Genomic DNA, 18,133 nt, shown 5'->3' with positions numbered 1-18,133 from the left:
CAGACTACCTCCCATCAGAGAATTTTACAGCAATCTGACCCGACTCAGCAATATCCCAAGATGATTACTCACACGCTATTAATGTATGGAATAAACTGGGTTGTAAGAACCTGGGGACTATCACGACCTGTACTTGAGGACAGATGTACTGCTGTTAGCGACGTGTTTGAAACGCTTAGGACGTGGTTTCAAGCAGTATAAACTCCGACCTCTCAAGATGGTATTACACCAGCCCAGGTCTGTCGTGGGGATGCCTTGCTTAAAAGACCGGAGTTGTTGGAATTGCTTACAGATTATGACATGCACCTATTCATTGAGAAAGGCTTCACAGGTGGGATCTCCATGGCAACCAAGCGACATACGCCGAAAGCAAATAATCAATAATGCTAAGGGCTACGACCCTAGCAAGCCAACCAATCATTATTCTCTACCTCGACGCCAACAACCTGTACCGGCTGGGCTATGAGCCAGTATCTACCCACAGGGGGTTCGAATACGTTACATGAGATCGGCCGGTATCGCCCGATTTTGATGTTATGAGCATCGCACCAGATTCAATAAAGGTTAAATCCTCGAGGTTGACTTGGAATACCCCAAGGCATTACACACATCACAATAACAGTTACCCCTGGCCCCCGAACGTATGAGGGTTAACCCAGACTGGATGTCTGAGTACCAACATAACTTGTTAGGTGGGCGGTGACGGACGCTTGAAAAACCTGCGGCCAACTTAATGAATATGCAGACCAAGTACATCGTTCACTATCGCAACCTACAGCTGTACCTGCCGCTGGTATGAGGCTGACCAAAATACACAGGGTGCTCGTGGTTCAACCAGAGCCCATGGACGGAGCCCTACATCAGAATGAACACAGACCTCCGAAAAAGCTTGCCACCAGTGACTTTGAGAAAACCTCTACAAGCTCAAGTGAACAACCTCGGTGTTTGGTAAGACTATGGAGAACCTGAGGGAAACGCGTGACCGCGGAAGCTGGTTCGGTCGAATGAGGAAGACAAGCTCAGGGAAACTGATAGCCAGTCCGGCATTCAACCGTAGCAAAATATTCACCGATGACCTAGTTGCCCTACACATGAAGAAAAGCCACATAAAAATTCAACCGCCTGTTTACGTGGGGATGAGCATCCTCGATTTATCCAAACACCTGATGTAATGACTTTTACTACAACGAACTTAAGAAACAGCACGGGCGACAGGTGTGAAGTGCTGTACACTGACACGGATTCCCTGCTGATGGAGATTCGAACCGAGGACGGTAATGAGGGACATGAAAAACACCTCGAATTGTATGACACCAGCGACTACCCCAAGGACCATGCCATACACAGCACAGCAAATAAAAAGGTCCTAGGTAAGATGAAGGATGAGTGTGCTGGCACTACATAGTCGAAAGTACATAGGGTTGAGGCCTAAGATGTACTCCATACTGAAGGCCTACAATGGTGAAATCCGAAGGCTAAGGGTGTTAAGAAGTATGTGGTGAAACAACACATCAAACACGCCAGATTCAAGGAAGCACTGTTCAAGACCCGCACTTTAGGCATAAAATGAACACACTTAGAAGTGATGGCCATAAGATATAATGGACTGACTATAAACAAGATATCCCTGTCGCCTATGGACACTAAACGTTGGATAGCTATTGATGGGATAAACACGCACGCATTATGGACATGAGAAAATTCGAACATGTCATGGAACCAGAGAAAGTTTGAGGCTATTTACTGGGTACTGGAAAGGAGCTAGCTGTAGATAAGCTGGCTAAAATGGCGCTGGAAAGTACCCCGAGGAGGCCAAAGCTGGCTTTGAAAAACAAGCCCTGTGGCAGATCTATTTGCCGGCACCACGCTTACGCTGCCTAGAAGGAGGTTCGGTATTAACATACCTAATAGCGCTCACCAGGCAGACCTACTGTTCCTACCCCACGACAAGAGGTACAAAGCATGCCTTTAACCGTGAGTGGACGAGCCAGTCGCTACAAGGAGGAAGCCGAGCCCTTGACCGCCGAAAGATTCGCCCAGGTAGCCAGAGGATTCAACGCGATATACAAACGCGAGATCGCTGACGGGCCAACAGAGCTGCAAGTTGACCCCGGACGGAGTTCATGGGTGACGGGTCACAACTGCTAGCCAAACACGATACAAAGGTCAGGCGCAACGGCTGGAGCCCATCGCAGCCAAGCCATAGTTGAGAGATTTAATAGGACTTTGGCTGAGCTTATTCGACATCAGTATGCTAGGGAAATGGCAACCCCTGAAAACGATCGACTGAATGGGTCGCGAGGTTACCCAAGGTGGTGTCGGTAATCAACCATGAAGTCACCCGCTCACTGATAAGAAACCGCAGACGCTTATCAAACTAAAAATCAATAGTGGCAGAGCCGGCTGCTCCATTGGCGTGGGAAGGAGAAACAGATACCAGATAGGGTCCTAGTGAGGTATCTATACCAGCCGGGGAACACGGGGTGATAGCCGTAGTTTAGCCACCGATCCTATATGGTCAGTCAAAACTTACAACATAGATAAAGTGGACATCAAAGCAGACGTAGCCTAACTTGTACTACTTGAGGGATGGGCCAGGTAGGGGTTTGTAAAAGCGGAATTATTGATCGTACTGCGTGCACGGCACAGTAAGTTACCTCCAGTCAACACGGCATAGCGGCAATCCCAGGATACCAACACACTCCAGCCATGTCCCGGCCCGCTAGGAGGTCCCGCTTATCGTCCCAAACTTTTTCATAGTAGGGAAATGGTAGCAAGAGCTATAGTCTCACCAAAGCCTTACTTGTGAAATAAGGCTTTGCAGAGGCTTTGGTTGGAACTGGTCCAGAACCCCATTGTATATACTACTGGAACCCATCTACGGTTTCCAGGGTCTTCGTATACTTCCTCTACGACTTGGGTACAACCCCATCCTATAATATATATTACAAAATATCTTTTAATTGGGTATCAGTTAATAGTTGATCAACGTACTTAAAATTTATAAGGCCTACGCTCCCAGGTAGGTAGATAGTGGAAAGATCAATAGGTAACTTTTGGGTCCGTACATCAAATATACAGAAGCTTGAGCCCTGTCGGGATCTTATTAAGGAGGGCAGCAACCCCTCACCGGGCTCCGAGTCCCGTCGTATAACGATACTACAATGGCGGTCTTCATCACCAATAGATATTCTTATTTCCACCCCAGATAAAAGGGTCCATGTGGAATACCCATGGAGGTTTTTCAAAACGAGTGTTATGATTAATGTGGAGCCTGGGGGTATAAACCTAGGAAATGGGAGGTCAGAGTATATCTTGAATGATAACTGTGCATTCCCAGGTGCATCTAACATGTAACCAGGGTAATTTGGGATTCGGGAAATTCTAATGTTTTTAGGGCCGTCGGATTGAAACCCCCCGAGTAAGATACCGCTGTTCTTAATTTCAGCGATATCCCTACCATTACGAAAAGAGACGTAAGGTGTGGTGAGGGTTATGTTGAGCAACCATTTGGCCTCTATAAAGTGGTTGTGCAGACTTCTAATAAAGTTGTCTGGCAGACGCCTCAGCACATACACACCACCTATTAAGTGTAGGACGTACAAGGTGTCTTCCCTACCAGGCTGATCGAATCCCTCTAGGTCCCTGAGTGTGAGTTTGGGTAGATGATCAACCATTGCCGCCCGCCTATACACGTTGTCTTTCAAGTGTAGGATGTATGAGCCACCTTCCTCACCAGGCTGATCGAATCCCTCCATGTCCCCTAAGTCATTAAGTGTAGTGTTGGGGTGAAGCCAAGACATTGTTATAATACTATTACGATATAATTTCCAACTGGTTTTCTGATAATAGTTCAGGGGTGCACTTCAACCCCATGAAGTGTATGTTGTAGGGTAGGAATATCTTGGTTAGTGATATCGTGTCTTCCACGCATCACGGGTGACACCCTGAAGACTGGTTTTGAGTCGACACCCACCCGCATCGTGAACGCTGGGTAAACGTGATACTGGTGTTGTTTCCCCACCGGGTTTGACCCCTTCACGCATTTCGACATCATCCCGCGATGGTTCCCCTAGGTAGACTTGGATGATCAGTGTTGAGTTCGCCGGTAGACTCTCCAGGATGGTGACCACGCCAATTCAGACACCAACTGCAATACCACGCTTTGTGTGCCCGCTTTACTCGATAGCATGTGGGCTGCCATACTGTTGAGTGGGCTGATGACTACGCTACGTCTCTGAGTCGGGACGTAAGCCACGAGCAGGATTCCGTTGTTCACGACTTTGTTTAGGTGGTTGTCTTTGTTATCCGTGAACAAGTAGGGGAAGCTGAGCCTAATGTTGAGAAACCAGTTGACTTTATCGGGTAATAACACCCACTTGTCATCATCGGTGAAGACCAGCGTATATGGTTTATTTCGGCCGATGGTAGTGCTCTCAATATCGTCTAAGTCGAACAGTTTGCCTCCGAACGATGGGTATATTATCCAGTTATCATCACCGGTGTTGACAAGGGTGTACTTAGTGTTGACGACCGCTCCTGAGGTATCTATCATATCACTTAGATTGCTAGTACCATTGGAGGGGACTTCAACGCCGCTTTGTAAATGTTGTTTTTCAGTTGCAAAGCGCATAATTTACCATCTACTCCGGTCGTCAATCCCCGTAGTCCCTCGAGGTCGGAGATCCCCACATTGATACATTTTTTCAACTTTATTCCAGGACCTTGTGCGTTAGTCATTTTATATGCAGAGTTATGTTGAGGTATCCTATATTCACGAGATTATGATTTATATCTAACACCGATATTATCAGCTCAGGGATGTTGCCCTGGGTTAACCTCTTATACTGCCGCGGTGAAAACGACTCGGTTCTACCGTCGTATTTCTCCGTTTTCACCGGTACGGCTCTAAGTATAGTGGAAGGGTGACCCCCTTGAATGTTGTCCGTTGTGCTAACCTGGCTGAGATGAATGCACAGCTCTCGATACGGTACTAGGTCGGGTAACTTAGTGCCTGTGACAGTAGTTGTTGGTTTTATCTCGTCCGGCGGGATACCGAGTGTCCTCGCCAATGGTCGACCGAGCCTCAAGGAGTTTCTTCCGTTGTTGATTAACACCACTGTACCGTTTGAGTCGTTCATCTTGAGTTCGGCTTCCAGGGGTTTGAAGACCTCGTCGCTTAGAGAACACACGCTGTAGTAGCTGTCAGTTATCTGGTTGCGAACGCCACCTACGAACAGTTTATTGTTGCTGACGTTGATATTAGTCCATCGCGGTAGGTAGGCGATATCGCACAGTGCTACTTCGAGTTGACCCGACGTGTTATCGATCGCGTGCGTCAGCTGAACAGCCTCACCGCTCGTTATTCCTGGAAGTGTTATGTACATGTTAGAGTATATAAACTCATTATATAAGAGTTTTAAAATGTACTCCCAAGGAGTGGTTTACTCCCCTGGTGTGTTTTACCCTAAACTGGGTATAGATTTCCCCCACATGAAGATCGTGGTCGCTGCTGGGTTGTATTTTGACGCCCAGTTCATAGATGTGTTCGGTCAGTATAAGTTTTCGGTGACTAACGCTAAGGTAGTTCACGCTTGGTTCAACAATCCGATGCAGTTCTGGCAGAATCAACTCAACTTCGCCGTGTGGTGCGCTACAACGGGGTGTGGTGTGACATTGACCGACACTCGGCGTGGACCGCTGAGTCAGTCTGTGTTCACGTTTCACGTGTACTACCAGGTCAGGCGTATCCTCAAAGAGATCAGCCCGCTCCCACAGGAAAAGGCGTGGAATGCAGTAAACAACCAGTACGATAGACGGGCCTACTAATGAACGATTTGTAACGCAATTGAACTAAACACGAAGACGGATTGGCGCTTACCGACCGAATCACGGGTTGGGTATTCCCATCGCTCACAATATGCCCCTCGTGGGAAGCCAGCGAAAGTTGAAAGAATGGGATTACAAGTCGTATCATCACCTCACAACCAACGAAAGTGGGATGACCGCTTCGACAACAGTAAGGGATTACAGAGTCTGGAGGTTTGAGCAGGGGCAGCGGATGACTGGAAAAAGTTCATGCTGGACACGCCGAAAGGGTTTACTCGCGTCCGGGTAATCAGGTTAAACGACTTCGATTCGAACGCACGCGGTGGGCGCTTGTTGCGCAGACGCAAACACGCTCCAATATCCTAGGTAAGGGGACTGCTTACGACGCCAGAAACAGTTCGTTGTCAACGCTTGAGGATGCTATCAATGCTCCAGTTGATCTCCCCGAAGTGCCATCAAACGCTACCAAGACGCGGTTGGAATATGCCAGGTCGAAAGTCGACTACGGTTCGACGTGGGACTGTACATGGCCCGGCGATATGCAACTGAGAGTAAAAAAAGTGGTGGGCTACAACAACGAAATAGTCATAGCCACGGGGGACCAAAAGTTGGGTGTCAACCTCGATGTCAACGGCCCCCACGTCCCACCACCCACGACCCACGACCGGTGAAACGGGTATAGTGGCGCAACCCCCGGAGCCTAGGGTTCAACCAACACCCCCACAGCCCCAGCCTGCACACGATCAGGCGTCCAATCAGCAGCACATCGACCGTAAAACAGCTATGGTGGTTGGTGGGGTAGCTTTGGGACTTATTTGGTTAAAAATTCCTTAGCTGCTACGTACACCAGACCCGCCACGGCGACGATGGCTGCCCACAGGTTTTGACTGAGCCACGTGGCAGTTTTAGCCAGAGCGCTCAGCAACCACGAGACGATGCTACCCAGGATACCGGGCAGGGCTTCAGCGGCCTTACCAGCCAGTTTAGCCAGGGCTTCCCCTAGTTTTTTTATCCAGGCTTTGACGCCACCACTTGGTTTACCACTACTTGGGGGTGTGGGGGTACCGCCGGCAGGCGTTAATGACACCACCAGGGTTGATACGATGAAGCCCAATGCAGTCAGAATGCTGGCGATGGTGATCCCTTGCTCCCGGAAAAGGGTCCGAATCCTGTCAGCTAGCGTGGTGTCCTCGTAGGACTCGATCAACGGTTTCCGCGACACGGTTGACCTGGGATCGAAGCTGGTCTCGAAGGAGGATGCCGCTTCCAGCCGGTCTTCCTTTCCTCTTTCAAACTACGTATTCGCTCGATGGTGGCTTTCAGAGACTCGTCCTCCGTTTCACCGAAGTTTGACCTTTTCATGGGCTTATATGGTCGCCTATCGCCATCCCCAGTTTGGCTGTGTTGTTCACGAGATGTCCGCTAATGGTTTGCATGGCCATGTCAAGCCCCGTGAAGTTCCCGAAGCGGTAAATTCAATCCGGGTAAGGGTTTGTCGTGGTAGGTGGCCAACAGCTTTTCAATGTTTTCAGTCATGTCTTGATCCGATGTGGCGTCCCTGACGCCTTGCAGATCTTGAATGGGAAGCTTAGACCGTGCAGGCGCTAACCGTAATCTATGAAGCCTAGTTCATCGCGGATAAAATCAGCCCCATGGCGACTGCCGAGTGTTGATAAGGCAAGCGGTTCTCTCGTGCGCTTATTCATGAGATCGATCTCCGGGTGAGCCCTCAATCGCAGCGTGCCCTTACCATCGACAAAAAACTTGGAATATTCTCGCCCCCACGGCTCTACGTAATTTCTATCCCCTTTTAAACCATCGTAAAACCCATTGACGGCCTGCTTCACGAGTTCGTTGCCTTGCGAGAATGTGTCATCCTCCCCAAATGCCAGGGCACTATCATCCCACATATCATCCATAGGGATGTACTCATAACCACCTTCAGCCATTATTTAGTATCAAAACTTATATATTTCATTTATATAACAATGTACGGAAGAAAACTAGATCCTTTCAGAAGATCGAGAGCCCCCTAGGCATCAAAGCCGTAAGGCCAGTCGGTGACCATCACCAACAATCCCAGCAAGATAGACCAGAATCAAACGCTGCTGGTTAGATTTCCAAACCTTGGCGCGAATGACCTCATTGTACCAGGCACTGTTCGACTGGCGTTCAACCTCACGTTGACCTCCACCAACGACAAACGCGAGCTAGTGCGGAACGTAGGTCGAGCCATCATAAAAAAAAACACCATCAAGATCAGCGGTAACGAGGTGTTGAGCATCGACGACAGCGACGTCTTTCACTGCTACGGGGGACCTCTGGAAAAGCGAGGGAGAACGCGTCAATGATGTGTATCAGGGTATCAGCAAATCGACCAGGTCGCGCATTGGGTATGCCTTCACACAAGACCAGTTAGACAAGATCACGGACGGTGAAAAGGCCATCGCTAAAGCGTACGGGAACAGATTCTGCGTACCGGTCGACTTCGAGTTGCTCACGGAACACGCCGCTTTTACCAGGCCGTGCTGGGTGATAGGCTTGAATAATGAAGCTAACGCTTAACGACTACAGCAAAGTAGTGCGCGTCGCCAAACAGCGATGAGGCTAGTTATACCATCGACAACATCTCTGGAGTTCGACATGGTCACTAGCCCGAGCTAGCCAAGCAGGTTCGGCAAGTACGGGGAATGTGGCCATCCTGTACGATCGCGATACTGAGGCATAGATCTATCGTGGGGATAAGAGCGACACTGTTTGGAATATCAACCTGAACGTGCCGGCGCGATCGATGAAAGGCATCCTGGTCGTCCAAGTGGAGGATTACGAGCCGTTCCGGAGGGACAGCGAGAAGTTTTTCAACCCCGAGATTGAAAAGGTGGAAGTGACCATAGAGGGCGTGCCCAACCAGCTGTTCAGTCATGGTATGAGGGCGTACCAGCAGTGGGATGAGATAAAAAAGCTACCGGTCATCAAACAACACCCATACAAAACCAAGGACCTGGACCTATCCTCCGTGCAAATCAGTGAATACCTGACCACCAAGTACGCGCTGTGGTTGGACATGCGATCCACGGATGATGATAAACTGCACGGTAGCGGCCGCCGCATAGACAACGGCAGTGAGGGGATTACTATCCAGATTACCAAGAAGGCTCAACCCGCTGGCAAGTTGAAATTATATCTGTACATTATTATGGACGCGCAACTTAATATAGACAATGGGAGATTCATGCAAGCCATCTACTGATTTACCTGCCGGCGGCATTGGTTTACCACGCGACCCACACTGCGCCATAGTGTGTGGGCAGACTGGCTGTGGGAAGACCGTTTTCGTGTTGGATATGTTGGAGGGGTACTACAGGGATGTGTTCGACCACATCGTTATCATGTGCCCTACTCTAAGCACGAATAAAACGTACACGGAAAGAACTTGGGTGGTGACGGACCCGGACGTACACAGAGTGGACCCGGGAACACGTCTGCAGGACTGGTTGAAAGCTCTTCACGAGAAATTTAAAGGGGAATCGACGCTGTTCATACTGGATGACTGCAGCGCTAATCGCGAGATAACAAAAAAGAGAGACATGCTATCGTACCTGGCCTTCTCTGGCCGACACGTAAATCACAGGTATGGGTACTGACGCAGAAGTTCAACTCGGTGTTGAAAGACCTCAGGGAGCAGACGCAATGGGTGGCCTTATTTCACTGCAATGACAGGGATTCGTACGAGGAGTGTTTGAGAGAGAACGATGTGATGAGTAAATTAGAACGGGAACGGGTGAAGAAACAGCTCGCTAAAACTAAACACGCTAAGCTCGTGCTCAAGACTGATCAACCAGTAGCCTATAGGGTGTTTTAGCTTAGCAAAGCCTAGCAAATGCTTAGCAAAGCTTAGCAAATACTTAGCAAATACTTAGCAAAGCTTAGCAAATGCTTAGCAATGCTTAGTATAAATGCTTAGTGTTTAGTTATAGCTATGGTATTTGAAGTGTTCGTCGTGTGCAACTTAACCTTCATTTCTTTGTGTTTCGCCTATATTGTATATTATATAGTTAAAACTAAAACTTACTTATCACATTATAAGATGGAGTGTGAGGAACTGCTCGAACAATTGTTGGTACCCCAATCACCACAGGTGGACGATGATAAGCGAGAGAAACTGGTGGCGTTGTCGGCAAAGCCAAACATTACTTTGGAGAGTACACTCCAGATAAAATTCACAAAATGTCAGCCGAAGAAATCGATAAACTGTACGCTAGATACGAGGCTAAACTAGGTGCAGAAATGACAAAAACAATAGGATCGGCTATGACCCAGATATACACTGGTATTGCGTCGTACTTCCTTCCCATCCCCCAGGAGCGTCGACTTCACCTGTGGGAAGACCTTGAGAAAGGCCCTTTTATCGAACACGCCTTGAGCTCTATTAGCTGCGAGCTGTACCACAAATACGGTATGTTGTTAGCCCCAGTGACGGCGGCGATTATCACGGCAAAGCATTGTCAATTTGAGAGGAAAAAAAATAATAATAATATAAAGGATGGATGTTGCACAGGAGACCCTTCAGAGGAGATGGGGGAGACCCCCAAGTTGGGGGAACCCCAACTGGAGGTGAACCCTCCCAAGGAGACCCCTCCCACAGTAACCAGGCAGAAGAATCCTAAGAGAGTAGCTGCCAGTAAAAAACGGTGGTGTAACCAACATAAAATGATCAGGGTGACTCACCCGTCTCGACTCTTGTTGGTTGTATGCTCAACTGCTGCCGTGGCTATCTCATGGTTATATACACGACCAAGGGAGGGAAACCCTCCTCCACAATTAGAGGTCAACCCGCATATCATGCAATAAAATATATATTTTTATATCATATACATAATGTCTGAGGGGGGAAAACGTTCGTCAACGACGCATACCACGCCACCGTGGTCGCCAGTCTAGCCGTAGAGGGCACTTCGGTTGACCAAAATGGTGCTTAAACAACCGACTATCAAGTTAGATTTCAACCTGCAGGATATGGGTATGCTCATAATGAACCTTGGTATGGCAATGGCTACAAAAGACATCCTAGTAAAACAAGGGATAATACCTGAAGATATTATGAAATAAATATAGGATGGCCACGATAGCTATGATGGTCGGTGGTGCGTTAGTAAATGCCCTGGCATTTTCCGGGACTAATTTCCTCTTCGCGAAGCTACGAGAGTCACACGCGGCTGAAATACAGGCAGAGAGGAAGCGGCACGATCTCGCTATTGAAAAATTATCGAGAGCACAATCCGAGTACGGTAAAAAACGCCTCCAGAGGATCGATTACATTAACGAACAACTCAGGCATGAAAACCATGCCGCTCAAACATTCCACGATGTTAATTCGACGACGCAGCGAGAAATACTTCTTATTAACAGGTAAACGATTGAACCGCCAATAAACCCACTCTCGCCAGTACTACACACCATCCAAGGGACAAATGGGCCGTGAACTGGTCTTCATAGCTGGGTATAGCGGCGACTGCGTTGGTTGCAAAACAATTAGACTAAGTACTCATATAAGTATGCTAAACATGAGACCTGCTCCATACCGATGTCAGTACATACTTATGGGGAAGAAGGAACCCTGTGGTAAGAAATGTAGGACAGAGGGGTATTGTTGTTTCCACATGGGAAGCCCTAACTACTCGTGTTCTGTGTGTGGTATCGGGGTTAAAGGGCACTACTGTCTATGTAAAGCTCACGGAGCGAACGTAGTCAGACACCACCTCATCTACGAGAATAAAAAGGCCTACATAAAAGAACGTAGGCGACTTCTCAGGATAGCAGTGTAAGGCTGGAGGAGTTACCTCCCTTTGTCAGTGACCCAATTAGACCCTATGTAGATGTGCATGGGGAGATAGATATACTTGTTGATGAGTCGTTGCAAGTAATAATCGATAAGGTGTATCTAGATATTTACTAATTTTTTACCTTTACGGCGGTCCAATTAGAGATTGATATTCTTAGATGTGTACGCAACTATGACTACTATACGCGAGCTTAAGCAAATCGCCAGACACCGTGGTGTGATAGGGTATTCTAGAATGCGGAAGCCAGCCTTGAGATTACTAGGTTTAGAAGCCCCTCCCACGGTAAAACAATTAAAAGCTCAAGCAAAACAGCTTGGATTCACGGGTTATTCAAATCTGGGGAGAGCCGGGTTAGTCGCATTGTTATCACATACCCCCGTAGCAAATCCCACTGTAAAACAACTAAAAGCCAAGTTCGTGACTTGGGGTTAGGGGGGTATTCCCGTATGAGGAAACCACAGCTTGTAGAACTATTACGGCAGAATAGAGCTATTGATCTACAGTTCGTGCGCACTGAGCGTGCTGTAGGTAACTATTTGAGAGGCTGGCGCATGCATGTTGATAGGAACATAGATGTCGCAGATATCAAGCCTCTGATAGCTGATAAAATAAACCAGGAACTAAACGATCTTGGAAGTATCAAGTTTCAGATCACAGTTAAAATGTCGCTCGATAAGAACGTGGGGGGAACCCCCACTGGGGTCACTGAGTACGTTCAGCCTTACTTCAGAGGTAGGCAAGAGGTCGTGAGCCATATAGAGACCATAGACGCATCAATCGATACTAGTTTTCAGCAGATACGAGAATACCTAGAACGCTACACACACTTGGGGTCCGGGTGGACTGTAGATAAAATCGATAATGTCTATCTAGACAAAGCTAACTACGTGCCGTTCAGAAGTGGGTCATACCTAGACTTACCTCCCTACTATAAGAAAAAAACATGCCATGGTAAACGTTAAGAATAGAGGAGACGATTGCCTGAGGGTAGCTATCAGATCAGCCTTGTTTCCAGCTGACACTCATTCAGACAGGCTTTCTAGCTATCCCCAAGATGATGAGCTCAACTGGGATGGTATAGATGAACCAACCCCCATATCTCAGATCACTAAAGTAGAAAAACAGAATAATCTAGCTATAAACGTCTTTGGGCACGAAGGTAACACAACAATAGTGCACAGGGTCAGCCCATCGTTGGGGAAAACCCAACTGGGGGAACCCCAAGGCATTACACACATCACACAACAGCTACCCCCTGGCCCCCGAACGTATGAGGGTTAACCCAGACTGGATGTCTGAGTACCAACATAACTTGTTAGGTGGGCGGGTGGCAGACGTTGAAAAACTCGTGCCCAACTTAATGAATAAGACCAAGTACATCGTTCACTATCGCAACCTACAGCTGTACCTGTCGTTGGGTATGAGGCTGACTAAAATACACAGGGTGCTCGTGTTCAACCAGAGCCCATGGATGGAGCCTTACATCAGAATGAACACAGACCTCCGAAAGCTTGCCACCAGTGACTTTGAGAAAAATCTCTACAAGCTCATGAACAACTCGGGTGTTCGGGTAAGACTATGGAGAACCTGAGGAAACGCGTGACCGTGAAGCTGGTTCGGTCGAATGAGGAAGACAAGCTCAGGAGACTGATAGCCAGTCCGCATTCAACCGTAGCAAGATATTCACCGATGATTTAGTTGCCCTACACATGAAGAAAAGCCACATAAAATTCAACCGACCTGTTTACGTGGGATGAGCATCCTCGATTTATCCAAACACCTGATGTACGACTTTTACTACGAGCTTAAGAAACAGTACGACGACAGGTGCGGCGTGCTGTACACTGACACGGATTCCCTGCTGATGGAGATTCAACCGAGGACGGTAATGAGGACATGAAAAAACACCTCGATTTGTAATGACACCAGGGACTACCCCAAGGACCATGCCATACACAGCACGGTAAATAAAAGGTCCTAGGTAAGATGAAGGACGAGTGTGCTCGCATCGCCCATAGCCGAAAGTACATAGGTTTGAGACCTAAGATGTACTCCATCCTGAAGGCCGACAATAGTGAGATCCGGAAGGCTAAGGGTGTTAAGAAGTACGTGGTGAAACAACACATCAAACACGCCAGATTCAAGGAAGCCCTGTTCAAGACCCGCACCTTTAGACATAAAATGAACACACTTAGAAGTGATGGGCATAAGATATACGGACTGACTATAAACAAGACGCCCCTGTCGCCTATGGATACTAAACGCTGGATAGCTATTGATGGGATAAACACGCACGCCAAGCACGGGCATGAGAAAATTGAACCAAGAACATAGATATAAATAAATACCCCTGTCGGACGACATGTCACGGAACCAGAGAAAGTTTGAGGCTATTTACTATAGCCCGCGGGGGTACTGGAAAGGAGCTAGCGCTGTAGATAAGCTGGCTAAAATGGCGCAAGTACCCCCGAGGAAGCCAAAGCGCGGCTTGAAAACAAGCCCTGTGGCAGATCTATTTGTCACCACCACGCCACGCGTGCCTAGAAGGAAGTTTGGTATTAACATACCTAATAGCGCTCACCAGGCAGACCTACTGTTCCTACCCCACGATAAGAGGTACAAGTATGCCTTAACCGTGAGTGGACATAGCCAGTCGCTACAAGGAAGCCGAGCCCTTGACCACGAAAAGATTCGGGTCCAGGTAGCCAGAGGATTCGAACGCATATACAAACGCAGTCCGCTGGCGGGCCAACAGAGCTGCAAGTTGACCCCGGCGGAGTTCATGGGTGCCGTGGTCACAACTGCTAGCCAAACACGATACAAAGGTCAGGCGCGGCACGGCTGGAGCCCATCGCAGCCGCCATAGTTGAGAGATTCAATAGGACTTTGGTTGAGCTTTATTCGACATCAGTATGCGAGGGAGATGGCCACCCCGGAAAACGATCGACTGAATGGGTCACAAGGTTACCTAAGGTGGTGTCGGCAATCAACCATGAAGTCACCCGCCTCACCGCAAGAAACCGCAGACGCTTATCAAACTAAAATCAATAGTGGCAGAGCCGGCTGCTCCATTAGCGGGGAAAGAGAAACAGATACCAGATAGGGTCCTAGTTAGGTATCTATACCAGCATGGGGAACACGAGGGTGATAGCCGTAAGCGAGCCACTGACCCAATATGGTCAGTCAAAACTTACAACATAGATAAAGTGGACATTAAAGCAGACGAGCCTAACTTGTACTATTTGAGGGATTGGCCAGGCAGAGGGTTTGTAAGAGAAGAATTATTGATCGCACTGCATCGCACACAGTGTTACCACCAGTCAACGTAACATAGATGAAAACCGAGATACTTCAGCTAAGTCCGCCGTAGCTCAGTCGGTTGAGTGGTGCGCCCATTATGTATAGTCTGCTAAAGCTGTACATGTGGGTTCATATTCACCGTCACAACTTTGTGTGATAGATACACAATTCCCCTTGGGAGAAAGCTAATACATTTCTATTTCTCCCTTGGGGAATTGTGGCTGCCGGGGACATTTTACTAATTTTTATAAGAGTAGGGGTAATGGTAGCAAGAGCTAAGGGTCCGACCAAAGCCTTATTTGTGAAATAAGGCTTTTGCAGAGGCTTTTGTTGGACCTGGTCCAAACCGCTATTACTCCTACTACTCCCAATCTAGTCCTATGGGGCAATAAATAATACATAATTTCTGACTATTTGACTAAAACATTTTACTTTAAACAGAGGAACAAAATCACAAAATAAGTTTTCACATCCCCTGCCTTATTCAAAACTATTAATGGAATTATTTGTTGACAAAATACTTTCACTACTCAAGAACTGTCACAAAATGACTACCAAAAATATTTACAGTAAGTGACCTTGACCCCCCATTGTTTAAAGTCTGTGCAGGGATTTACAAGACGCAAATTCCTGCGTCCTATACACATAAAAATTGACTATGAATGCAACAATTTATTAGCGCATCCACAAGGATGCAGAGTAGTAGACAGGATGGTGGTACGGGATCAGGGTAATCTAAAGCTTCATTTAATAGATGAAGCCTTAGTCAGACCCTTCCCATTACCATCTACTATAAAGCTTTATTTCATAAAATAAGACTTTAGTCGGGGACGCTACTATAGCGGACGTTGGTATCTTACCTCTATGTCGTGTTGGTAGGAGGTAGCATTGTGCCATACGGTACAATCAATAATTCTTCTCTCACAAACCCTCTGCCGGGACCATCCATCAAGTAGTATAAGGTAGGTTCGTTGGCTTTGATGTCAACTTTATCTATGTTGTAAGTTTTGACTGACCATATTGGGTCAGTAGCCCGTTTCCGAGTATCCCCCTCATGTTCCCCAGGCTCGTATAAATATCTCACTAGGACCCTGTCTGGTATCTGTTTCTCCTTCCCACGTAAAGGTGCGGCCGGCTCTGCTGCTATCGATTTTAATTTTATAGCGTCTGCCGGCTTTTTACCGGTGAGCCGAGTAACTTCATGGTTGATTGCCGCCACCACCTTAGGGAGCCGTTCAACCCATTCAGTCGATCGTTTTTCCAGGTTGGTCATTTCTCTCGCATACTGATGTCCGAATAAGCGCTCAGCCAAAGTCCTATTGAATCTTTCAACTATAGCTTGACTGCGATGAGCCCCGACAGCACCACGCCTGACCTTTGTATCGTGTTTATCCATCAGGTGTGACACGGCACCCATGAATTCCCTCCCTGGGTCAACTTGCAATACAGTAGGCCACGTTAGTGGACTGCGTTTGTATATACGCTCAATAGCTTGAGCTACCTGATTCGAGTCTTTCGTGGTCAATGGTTCAGCTTCCTTATACCGGCTGGCTACATCCACGATAGTCAGGGCATACTTGTAGGTTTTACGTCTCACCCTGTCGTGAGGTAGGAACAGTAGGTCTGCTTGGTGAACACTATTAGTCATATTAATACCAAACTTCCTTCTAGGCACATAGCGTGGTGGTGGTAAATATATCTGCCAAAGTGCTTGTTTTTCAAGCCATGTTTTGACCTCCTCCGGGGATATTCGGGTTATTTTAGATAGCTTATCTACAGCTTAGCTCCTTTCCAGTACCCACGGGCTATAGTAAATAGCCTCAAACTTTTCTGGTTCCGCGACATGTCACCATTTATTTATACCTATGTTCTTGGTTCAATTTTTCATGCCCGGTGACGCTGCACGTGTATCCCATCAATAGCTATCCAACGCTTGGTATCCATAGGGATAATGATGTTTTATTTATAGTCAGCCCGTATATCCTATGCCCATCACTTCTAAGCCGCAGTTCATTTTATGTCTAAAGGTACGGGTCTTGAACAGGGCTTCCTTGAATCTGGCGTGGTTTGATGTGTTGTTTCACCACGTATTTTTTTACACCCTTAGCTTCCTCGGATTTCACCATTGTCGGTCTTCAGTATGGAGTACATCTTAGGCCTCAACCCTATGTACTGGCTATGGGCGTGCAGCACACTTCCCCTTCATCTTACCTAGGACCTTTTTATTCACCGCGGCTGTGTATGGTATGGTCCTTGGGGTAATCGCTGGTGTCGCATAAAATCGAGGTGTTTTTTCATGTCCTCAAGCCAAAGCGTGGCTTGAAAACAAGCCCTGTGGCAGATCTATTTGTCACCACCACGCTCGTGCCTAGAAGGAAGTTTGGTATTAACATACCTAATAGCGTTCACCAGGCAGACCTACTGTTCCTACCCCACGATAAGAGGTACAAGTATGCCTTAACCGTAGTGGACATAGCCAGTCGCTACAAGGAAGCCGAGCCCTTGACCACGAAAAGATTCGGTCCAGGTAGCCAGAGGATTGAACGCATATACAAGCGCGAGTCCGCTGGCGCGTGGCCAACAGAGCTGCAAGTTGACCCCGGGCGGGAGTTCATGGGTGCCGTGTCACAACTGCTAGCCAAACACGATACAAAGGTCAGGCGTGGCACGGCTGGAGCCCATCGCAGCCAAGCCATAGTTGAGAGATTCAATAGGACTTTGGTTGAGCGCTTATTCGGACATCAGTATGCGAGGAGATGGCCACCCCGGGAAAACGATCGACTGAATGGGTCACAAGGTTACCTAAGGTGGTGTCGGCAATCAACCATGAAGTCACCCGTCTCACCGGCAAGAAACCGGCAGACGCTATCAAACTAAAATCAATAGTGGCAGAGCCGGCTGCTCCATTGCGTGGGAAAGAGAAACAGATACCAGATAGGGTCCTAGTTAGGTATCTATACCAGCATGGGGAACACGAGGGTGATAGCCGTAAGCGAGCCACTGACCCAATATGGTCAGTCAAAACTTACAACATAGATAAAGTGGACATTAAAGCAGACGAGCCTAACTTGTACTATTTGAGGGATTGGCCAGGCAGAGGGTTTGTAAGAGAAGAATTATTGATCGTACCGTACGACACAGTGTTACCACCAGTCAACGTA

Source organism: Haliotis rubra, unplaced genomic scaffold (genome assembly GCF_003918875.1).
Source record: "Haliotis rubra isolate DU_JTF1 unplaced genomic scaffold, ASM391887v1 Scf176, whole genome shotgun sequence".
Classification (NCBI taxonomy): domain Eukaryota; kingdom Metazoa; phylum Mollusca; class Gastropoda; order Lepetellida; family Haliotidae; genus Haliotis; species Haliotis rubra.
Note: the sequence above shows the minus strand (reverse complement) of the source record.